This window comes from Falco rusticolus, chromosome 4 (genome assembly GCF_015220075.1).
Source record: "Falco rusticolus isolate bFalRus1 chromosome 4, bFalRus1.pri, whole genome shotgun sequence".
Taxonomy (NCBI): Eukaryota; Metazoa; Chordata; class Aves; order Falconiformes; family Falconidae; genus Falco; species Falco rusticolus.
The window spans coordinates 52604652-52615441 of NC_051190.1; the positions used below are offsets into that span (position 1 = coordinate 52604652).

Consider the following 10790-nt stretch of genomic DNA (forward strand, 5'->3'; position numbering starts at 1 on the left):
CCAGGTCTGAGCCCTGGCTTGTCCTAACTGCAGACTCAGAAAAACTGTACATTTTCGCTCCTCACATGCTACTTTCCTTTCAGAGGGCAGTTATAAGTTGCAGAGCATTTGAGTACATCTTCTGGTCTGCATGAATAGGACACAAAAAGGTGGGCTGGCTACTGATTGAGCTACACTCTCATCTGTAACAGTATCTCACAGCGAGTGGTACAGTGCAAGTACTATTTCTGGAGCAATGCTATGTGGACACACTTTTATGTTTTATGGAGAAATATTCCACCATCTACAGCTTAAGCTTCAGGTCACCTACGTGCCTTGGACAATTGTGTGTGCATGGAGCCCGTCCATAGAGCCTAGTTACTGCTGACATTGACTGAAACATTGGTGAGCATTTCCATGGTGAGCATTTAGTCTGTTGTGGGATTTGTTTGTAGTCCTTTTCTGCTCAAAAGCCTAAGCAAAAACCTGGAAAATGTTGAGACAAAGGCAAGAATGGTAACCAAGTGTATGGAAGACTCTCAAGTCAGAAACAATAGGGATGGTTTGGATTTTTCAGCCAGGTGAAAAGAAAATTTTCTTTTTTTAAAAAAAAAAACAAAACAGAAAAAAGAAAAGGGAGATGGCAGAGGTCTGTAACATTATAAATGATACAGGGGCGTCGGGCATGGATTTGACTTGTCATGATTTCTTGCAATACAGGAACTAGGGGTCAGCAAACGAGGCTGGGAGGACAGGCTGGTTCTTCATGCAAAAGAACTTCCTGCTGAAGAAGGCTGTGGCTGCAAAAGGCTTGTGGGGGCTTAAGGTGAAGCTGGACAAGCACTTGAAAGTGCAATACATAGTGAAGTAGAAAGGCCACATGAGGCTCAGGAAATCCCATCAGCTGAAGATATTTAGACATCTTCCCTGTGCATGCTTTCCTGACTGCTGTGAAAGGTAGGTTGTTATGAGATGGCAATGGCTGTCACCAGCACCTTTCAACTAATACGTCCTAACTAGTGGGACATGACCAAATGGAAATATCTACAATAGTGAGCAACATGAGCTTGGTGTTTGTAAGAGACAATGTGTTGCATCCTGCATTTTTCTGAGGGTTTTTTTGGCTATGTCCACTCTCATGATGCAGTAGGAGTAAGGCAGAGCAAAATGCTGTGGAGCAAAGTGGTTGGTGCTGTGGGCTCGATGTGCACATTGTACATAGTTCAGGGCATTTTACTTTTGTCTAACTTTTCTTTGGTCCCAATATGTTTGGCTTCTTGATCTTACTCCCTTAGCTCTAAATCAGCATAGACTTTTCTTAGACCTAAATCTGGTGGGGTTTATAACCAGAGGGGTTTGAATGCCTCCATGGGTGTGTAGAATTATGGCATATGTGATGATATTTTTCATGAACATTCTGCCAGCAGATAGGAAAACACAATGTTTGTAGGGCAATACAGAAAAGATCAACAGGTCTCTTTCTTTGGAAAGGATCTGCATGTTCTGCCTCCATTCCATCATGGCTCCTAAAGAGTAATCTTCTGTCCTCTGTAAGCAGGGGAGGGAGAGTCCCTGGGTACTTGTCTTTGCTAGGTGAATTAACCTGAACTCTAACATGGATTCTGTTTCATAAATTATTAATTTTTCATCACTTCACGGATAAACACTGATTATTTTATATTGACTTTTCTGGCCTATGCATGAGCATCTACAGCGTCTCTGTTGAAATGCAGAAGCTAACACACTTAAGTGTGCCAAATGCATGGTATCTTTTGAAAAGGTTTTCCAGAGCCCCTGTCTCTTGACCATCATGCCCTGGAAGCATGGATAATTTTTCATGATTTACAGGGGTATGAATTCCAGGCTGAGTCAGCTTCTCGCAGCATAGGCTGGGCCTCCAGAAGTCCTAGCGTTGTTCCCAAGTGTGGATGTAATAAAACTAAGTGCATTGCGCAATTAGGTTGGTCTCATTTGGTGGGGGTTGTCTTTCAAGAATGAATGTGGATGTAGATAATCAAGCTTATATTGCAGTAATAGGAGATTAAATGTTGCGGTTCTGGCTTCCTTCTTCAAAGGTGATCAAACTGTAACAGAAATCTGCCTAAGACCAGTCTTACACCACAAAGGCTGTTTGTCCATGAGAGAATTAGAAAATGAACATCATCCATTCCTGGGAAAGCACTGAAGCAAAGAACTGGGGTTCAGGATCAAAGACCCAGAACTGGAGAGGGGGATTCATTCAAAGCAGTAGCCCCCAAAGACATTTGCATTCCAGTCATTTTATGTCAAAATCCCATGAAAACCAGATGCAAAAATATTCCTGGCTTCTAACATCACAAAGAACTAAGTATTTAGCTCCCAGACCCAAGAGGGTGTTAGCAGCAGGGGTTATCAGGGAATTAGATGAGGGTTTCATCCCTCAGCGGCAACCTCAGGCACCCACAGTGCCATTGGCCTGGCAGGGCTGCAGGAATCGCTATGCACAGAGGAACGTGTTTTCCATCTGCAGAGCAGACGTGGGGTTCGGAGAGCGAGCAGCAAGTGAAGCATTCCCTCCACTAAATGCCAGCTCATGGCTCTGGCACCAGCTGACCTCACTGCTTCGAGCCCACCCTTTGAACAATGTTGTTTCTGCTGACAGCCCCCTGGCTCCACTCCATCCCCAGGATCAGGTGTCCAGAGGCTCTTATTTGCCACATGGATAGTGCGTTGGCCCACAGAATCTTGAAAAGCATGGCATGAGGCTGTAACAATACTGAGGAAAGATCGGATGATGTGGGTAGTCTTCCACTTCAAGAAGCATGAATGTGACTGAGATCATCACATTCCTTAGACACCTTCTCTCCAGTAAAGGAAAACTAAACCAAATCTGTGGAGGAAGTTTAATCAGTTCGGGCCAGACCCTCAGGAGTTATAACTCAGCATCATTCCCCATATATCCATGGGACCACGCTGGCTGTCACCAGCAGAGAGCTTGGCTTCGTGGGCTGATGAGAAGGATGAAGGCTGTGGAGAGGATCGATCAAGGCTGAAGTGACACAATGAATCAATTATACAGCTGTAGGGAGGCGGGGAGGTTTGTTGAATGAAGGACCTGTGGTGGTGTGTTCAGGTGTGAGCTGTGTAACCTGATGGTACGGATGTGACACAGGAGCCCTATGCCTGTGCAGGCCATGTTTGTATTATTGAGTGAAAAATGCCAGGGAGTATTCCCAAGCACTGGAAGATGGCTGAGTTTATACTTTTGACTTGTTAGCATGTTCCCTGGCACGGTTTTGCCTGGGCCAACTGGCTGTCTTCCAAAAAAATCCCTGTGCACAATTTGATGTTAGTATAAACCAGGGCCCAGTCCCATATGCAGTTTGAGATACTTACCACCACCCTGTGTTTGTAAGAGAGTTTCTCTGGAAGGACATGGGCCATTCTATACCAGCTGGTATCACTGCCAGAAAAAATATTTTTTGGTGCATATAATTATTTAAAAGTATGGCTGTCATCTCAGGTAACCTGACTGTAGGCTGGGGATGGCATTAGCTGAGGTAGAAATGTATGTGGGGAGCCAGGCTGGTTCTTCCAGGAATCTCAACTGCCTATGTGTCATGTGTCACTGTCTTCCAAAAGTCAGATATTTGTTCCCTCCCTGTTCATGATGAAGAGATGTCCAGAGGGAGTGTCTAAAGTGGGTACATGCCTAAGACAGGTAGGATACTGTTCTCCATTATTTGTAGAGAGAACATGGGCATCAGTATTAGGAGTCATCTCCCCAAAGTGCCTCGGAGATAAATGGAAGAGAAATGGTCCTCCTTCTTTTTCTTCCTTCTTCCTTAGGTTTCCTCCTTCAGTCCACTGAAATCCTGGAATGGATAGTATGATGTACCAAGCAGTGTGATCTGAAGTGGGTGACTGACATCTCCCACAGCACAAATCTCAAAATTCGTAGATGTTCAGGAGATTTCATCTAAATTCCTGAAAATATTTATGTTTGCTAACAAAAACCCCAGTAGTTATTTGAGACAGTGCAAAATCCCAGTGCCTTGCAACCTTTGCAGCATTTACCCAAGGCAGTATGAGCAGAAGGAATTGACAAATTGAAGAATAATTTGGAAAAAAAACCAACCAATAATTTGTTAGAGGGACGTGAATACCTCCTCCCAGAAATATAGCTAGAAATGACACCTCTGCATGTTAAGGTGTGTTGTACCTAAATATGGTAAGAGTAACAAGCCGATAAAAAAAGGAATCGTTTGCTTACTTGCAATTGAAATCAAAGAGAGTTTTCAATTAATATGCTGTTTGGGTTAGGCATTAATGAGTTATTGCATGGAATACATTTGCAATGTAGCTCTGTCTTAAAATTTGGGGTTACTGGGGAGGGGGGAAGCTAAAAAGTGCTTGTACTTCTGAGGTTAAAACATTGTGTGAAGGCTACAGCTGAAGCTTGAGAACATAATACTAAGGGATAAAGCTAGTGTCTTTGGATGCCCATGGTGTTGCAACCTTTCATGGTATTTCTAACTGCAAACAGGTTTCAGTTATGCATCCATGTTTGGGAACCTGAGAGTGAAATTTGGTAACTGTTGTCTGTATTACTGGTGTTGCAATTATTATTTTTACAATAGTGCTTTGAGTTCATCATCACAGAGCAAGCAGAACGCAGTCAGGCGAGGTGCTGTATAAGGCCAGAAGCAATGGAAAGTACTTTTTCCAAAATCAACTTTGCTCATTCACATACGTAACTGTCATGGGGAGAGGTGACATAGAAATACAGTGGGGGGGAAGAAATTGGGTGAAACTGGGCAAAAATGTTCTGGTTTAGGATGGGTAGACAGACAGATTCTGACTAATCAAAAGAATTGAGCACAGGCATGAGAAATAAAACATCCTATACATTCACTTCTCCCCTCTTTTGGAAGGGAGGAAGGGATGGAGGGATAATGAAAGGGTTGGATGCTTATCATGCACTCCCTTCCCCGGCTGCTCAAAACACACTGCCCTGCCAGTGAGGCAATATATGATTTCCAGCTGTGTAAAGCCACAAACGTATGGTTTACAAATATTTGACCAAGAAAAATATCCTTGCAGGGCTATCCTTGTTTTGCTCTCATATTCAAATGAAAATACTTCTTAAAGGGAGGTTTTTCTGAGACAAATCTTGGGCAGGACATGTATCCGGAGCGAGCAACGCCCTTGGTTGGTGTTTTCTTCTTTTGCTGTAGGTAGATCTGCAGGCAAAGGGATACTCACCAGGCGGCCAAGTCAACAGCTAGCCCAGAATTACAGCCTTGCCTCTAAGTGAGAGCACGAGTTAGTAACAGCCCTCCCAGCCTTTTATCAGAAGATCTGGGAATCAACAGGACCTGAATGTCTGGCTGTTTCTGTAAAGAGGTACTCATTCTGCACCTTTTATTGGGGTACAATCTCTACACTTTGAAAAGTGTTGGTTGGGTGTTCACCCTTTTTAAAACTAGGTTGTATCCACTTGGTTCAGATCGAGGTCTCTCCAGTGATGTCCACAGCTAACATCCCTAGCTTGGATGTAAAATAGGGATGATGCCAACGTAGGTGTCTCATGTCTGGTGCAAGAAAAACATAGCTTAGCTGCAGACTGCTCAGGAAATACATGCTTGATCTCAGGAGGGATTTGTAGACTCCTTCCAGCAGGGTGATAGCTATGGAAGGAGGTCTCTACACTCGCAGGTATAAAAGGAACCGTAGAATAATCCATATGTGGCTGGAACATACTTTTATCTTATCCAAGATCGAAGAGAACTGAGATTGGAAAGATGCAATCAAGGCTTGATAGATTTTTGTTTGCTTTCTGTCAGAGTGGGTGCCTGTGGGGTGGGATGAAGGGAAGGGGAAGGGGGCTGTGCCTGAGTGCAACAGCTGTTATGTTAATGAGAGTTTAACGTGTGAATTGCCTTGTCCTCACCAGCAAAAGCTCTGGGTGATAATACTGAGGTAAGTGTTAAATGCATTCATGGGCACTTGTCACAGGTAGCCAACTGCTCTTGCAGAGGTTAGCATCAGGGGAAGCAGAAAAAGTTACCTGTCTAGTTAAACCTCACCGGCTCAAGTGATCCCCCGTGCACTTTCTTCAGCCTGAATTAACAGGTGACATTCAGGTGATGGATGGTGATGGTGATGTGGTCAGCAAGAGGAGGCTGTGGGATCAGTTTCTTGTGCACCCTTGTGCAGGTCACTACATCTTCAGGTGTCTCTGCTTTCAGAATAAGGGAAAATTATACCTGCAGCTAGGGCAGGAGCTGGATATAGCCGTGAGACTGATGGTGGTGGGTGCTGGAGCATGGCATTTGTCATCCAATATCCTGGTGCTTCCCTTCCACTGATGCAGATGACATCAAGTAAATGCTGTTTAAGCAGGACTGAATCTTGCAGGCTTTTCAGTTAGTGTGTTGGTGAAATTCATCTGAACCACTCTGGATTTTTCTCCAGGATGAAATGAGTTATCTGTGGTTGTCACAGATATGTAGTTAGATGAACTCAGTGCTCCTGCCTCCCAGTTCCCCTGTGGTGAGGAAGGGTTGATAATGTTGCCTGATCTGTCAAAGAGAGTCCAGTCTCTCCACTGCCATGGGTAGCAACAAGTTTTGTGGGAATCTTGCTATCTTACTGTAAATAGTAACCCCCATAACATTATGTTGGAAAGCTCTTTGTGAAATTAAATCTCAAATTCTGATCAGATTTTTTTTTCATTTGTTCCCCCCCCCAAGTCTGCCTGACTAGTCATACCAGATATTTGTTTTTACATTTCTAAAACATTTCTAAAACATTTCCAAGCAAAAAAAAAGACTGGAGTTTAACTGCACATCAGTAAATTATCCTGGAAACTTCCCCAAAAGCAAACAAGGGCAAATTCTTCCCAGCCTTTGTATAAAATCTTCTGGCATCATCAATAACTACGTTTGTTGAGATGAAACTATACGAGTCTTTCCACTAAATCTGAGATATATAGCACACACTCTTTTTTATGAATTAAGAGAAGGAAGACATATCTGAAGAACTGGTGTTTATAAATAGGCTTTTGACTGTAGCTGAAGTCTATGGGTACAGTATTTAATTAACTCACCTGCTCCATCAGTAATTCCAGTGGGCCAAACTGGGTTGTGTAGTGTCTCACTGTTCAGCACAGATGTTTCAATTCCTTAGTTTGACCTTGCAGTTCTTTGGATGCCTCAATGGTCTGTCCTTAATGTAGCAAACAGGCTAGAGACTGCTTGGTTTGTACAAGAGCGAGCTTGGTTAATCCTGAATTGTTAAGGGCCATTCTTCATTCTATTGTTGGCAACGTGTCCACAAAGCAGGACATGCTGTCACAGAAGGAAATAAAAAGATGGATGAATGTCTTTGAGGAAGAGCCAGATGGTTAAGTGAGACAGCTGGCCACAGACAAACAAAAATTATGGCTAATGATCAAGCCAGGTACCAGCCAGAGTCAACAAGCTCCGTACTGGCTCATTCCAAATTTAGTGTCTAAACTTAGCAGGGCACCCTGATGTGCATGTAAACCTCCAAACTCTTCCTGTCCTGGAAAATGTTTTCACTTCTCTAATTTCACGCAGCAGACATCTACATTTCCAAGAGCAGCATTGGTGACATGTTTGAGAGTTTTAATAGCTGGAAAAAAAGGACAGTATCTCATTGTATTGTTCTGAAGTGCATCCATTAAGTTGTCTCACAAGCTCAAAACTTCTGATGGAGTTTCAGCTTCTATCCATCGTCACTCAGACCCTTCCCTTTTGTTTGGTTGGTGGCATCCTTAACAAGAATTAAGGATAAAGGAGATGGATGCAAACATCCCACCTCTCTGACAGACACTCAGTAAAGGATGATTCTGAACTCACGGTTCATCCCGAGGACACCTACATAGAAGGAAAAAAAATTCTGTTGTGTAAGGAAGTCAAAACTGGAAATGCTGTATTTTTGTAGGCAAAATTATATATTTATAATGAAAGGACGTCTTCTTCTCTGTGTCACAACTTTTTTTCTTTTTTAATGATAAAGAACATTATTACATATAATTTGAATAACAGTAGAGACATGTTCAGACACTGTAAATATTTGGAGAAAACACTTGGTTCATTTAAATCTGATTTCCTGGCTCATTTAAATCTGATTTCCTCAACAAAAAACAGTAACTCCCATTTCAAGATGAAAAGCCAATTCCTCTGTCAGTCTGGACTGGGCTAGTGCTTCTGCTTGTAGAATGACACCCATTTGTGGTGGAGCAAACTCAAACGACTTTAACACACCTCATGCCAGTGCAACTTGTTCCCAGGTTTAAGGAGGTAGATCTTCTTTCCTTTTGTATACTTCCCAATGCCTGTGCTCTAATTCTGCCTTTTCCTTTCAAGATTAAAGATTTCTTTGCCAGACCCTCCATAAGACTTTGCCTAAACCACCAGAAACTCAAACCCACCAGCAAACAAGAGAACCCTGAGTTTGCCCTTTACCCTGCAAATGCACACATTTTCTTTACCAATACCAGGAATCCCAAGGGCTCCCCCCCTACACTAATAAAGGTAAGTATGTACATAAACATTGGCAAGGGCAGGGCGGGGAGGGGGGGGGTGATGAGGTGTTAAGTGGAAATTTCTTTACTTAGCAGTGTTGATTTGTGAGCCTTAGGGGAAATATGCTAGGGGCCTCTGTGAAGAGGCTCTGGATTGATTTTACTCTTATCCCCTTGTGTCAATCAGAGCGGTAATAAATAAATAAAAATAATGATTATATTTTTGCGCAGTTAGAGCACCATTCATCTAGAGTGCCCAGCATCTGTGAAAAGAATCATTGCTGTCTCCATTTAAAAAAAATAAAATATCTATAGTTTCACAGCTTAGGTCTCTGCATCCCGAAACGCTGGGCTTCAGGCAGTGAGGGAGTTATTAAGACAAGGTTGCCTGCATTTACATAAAACTTATCATGCATACTTCAGCTATTGAAAGCCAGGCTGGCTGGAATGCTGGGGTTAGCCAGATTACATTTCATACATGCATGCCTGACAACTTCACTTACCTAATTCCTACATTCAAAGAAAAAAATATGCTGGTGCCTCTTCCACACAACAAATGGATCCTATTAACTCAGAATAGCTTGGGTTTACCTTTATGGTTTCAGACTTCGTGGTAGTGTATTGTAGGGTTTATACCTCAGTTCTTCATGCTGAAGTAAAAATATATGGCCAGGTTTTAGCTAGGGCATGCTCTTTCCTTTCAAGGAAGGGGGTTATATTTGTGCATTTGCAAAGTATAAATATTTATGCACACAGTTTCAGTGATTGAAACTGGCTAGCTCTCTGGTAGGTCAGAAGTTCAATTCAGAAATCATCTTAGGTTCAAGTTTTCATGTCTCGGGATCTGTTTGGTATGAAATGGACTGAAATTTTCCCTGTGCTGGTCCCCCACCCATATCCTGGTGAGATTAATCTGGTTCATATGCCTCTGCGTGGCTGGGGTTCTCAACCCCTGAGAATGGGCTTTCATGTTTAGAGAAGATGAGCAAGGGGGTTGAACTGGCTCAAGTTCACACTGAGGCAAGATCATCCCTGTCCAATACAGAGGCTATTCCAAATTAGCTTGCTCTCCTGGAGCCTGCAGCCAGGGATGCAGTTGGGGTTGAGTGGAAGTAAATGAAATTTACCCACATTTAATGCCACACAAATGTTGTTCCTCTAAATATCCCACTATGGAGGTTGCAAAGATAGGACACCTCTTCCGACTTCTTCACTTTTCACCTGCAAAACAGGTGAAATTACTTGCTTTGTTTCACTGTAGAACAGGCTCACCCTCTCCTGTGCTCCTGAGTCAAAACTGTGTGGGTACCTGGGGTGAAGACCCCTGAAACCCTGAAGCCAGAGCAGGGTTTGCTGGTAGAAGTGATGCCTTCCTTGCTTTTGGAATCTTCTCTGCCATCCAAAGCAACTCTTGCATCTCCCATTGGTGGTGTGTGCCCTCAGTCTGGCAAACTTTGGTAAGTGAAAGCCCTTCACTGAGCCGCTGTGACTCCTGGCTTGGACAGAGTGGGAACAAACCAGGCCCTGAATCTACAAAATCATTATTCCATTCTCTTTAACGCAGTGGAAGGTTTGCTAAATATTAGGATTTGGAGGGACCCCCGCTGAGCTACTCCAAAAGGAGTTGGTCTTCCAAAATACAGTGAATATCTGCCCTCTGAGAAACAGACTTTGTAAAGTCTCTCCTCTTCAGATCCATAAATGACCTGACAGGCCCAAACTTCTGAGCTACATTTTCTGCCTCCTTTTTTTCAAGACCAGTTACCAAACACTGAATTTCCCTTAAAAATACTACTTCTGTAGGTTGTAACGCCCCCTTTTTACCTTCCCATGATGGAATGCGTCCACACAGCTTTTAATTTCTTTTTTTTTCTTTCTTTTTTTTTTTTTTTAAAGAAAAGCATATGTCAAGTAAAAGCAGCTGAAATTAGAATAAACCATGCCACAAAACTACCTCTCTCTCTTCACCTCCTGCTTTGTCATAGATTTCATTGCATGGGGTGTTTTCACATTTCATTGCTTGCTTTCTGTATCAGAAGGGAGATGGTTTTTCATAAATCAGTAATTCCAAACAAATGGTAAAATGCTTCTCATCCTGCTCTAGCAAATACTGGTTTCTTCCACAGTATGGAAAAAGGCTGGAAGGGAGGATGAGGTGGATCATAAGTCAAAGGCCTGCTGAACAGCCTGTGGGATCTCCTCTCTGAATTCATTAAGCCACACAAAACAATCCTTTCCTGAAAGCCATCAGGAGTAGAACTCCACCAGTTCCACTGTG

General features: G+C 42.9%; 1 long non-coding RNA gene across 1 annotated transcript; it reads left to right on the plus strand.

Annotated features, from left to right (window-relative positions):
- The first annotated feature begins 584 nt into the window (after window positions 1-584).
- Window positions 585-10408, plus strand: LOC119145791. The gene is made up of 3 exons (XR_005103531.1): window positions 585-936; window positions 5196-5364; window positions 8355-10408. It is a non-coding gene; the product is annotated as an uncharacterized LOC119145791 (long non-coding RNA).
- The last annotated feature ends 382 nt before the right edge of the window (window positions 10409-10790 follow it).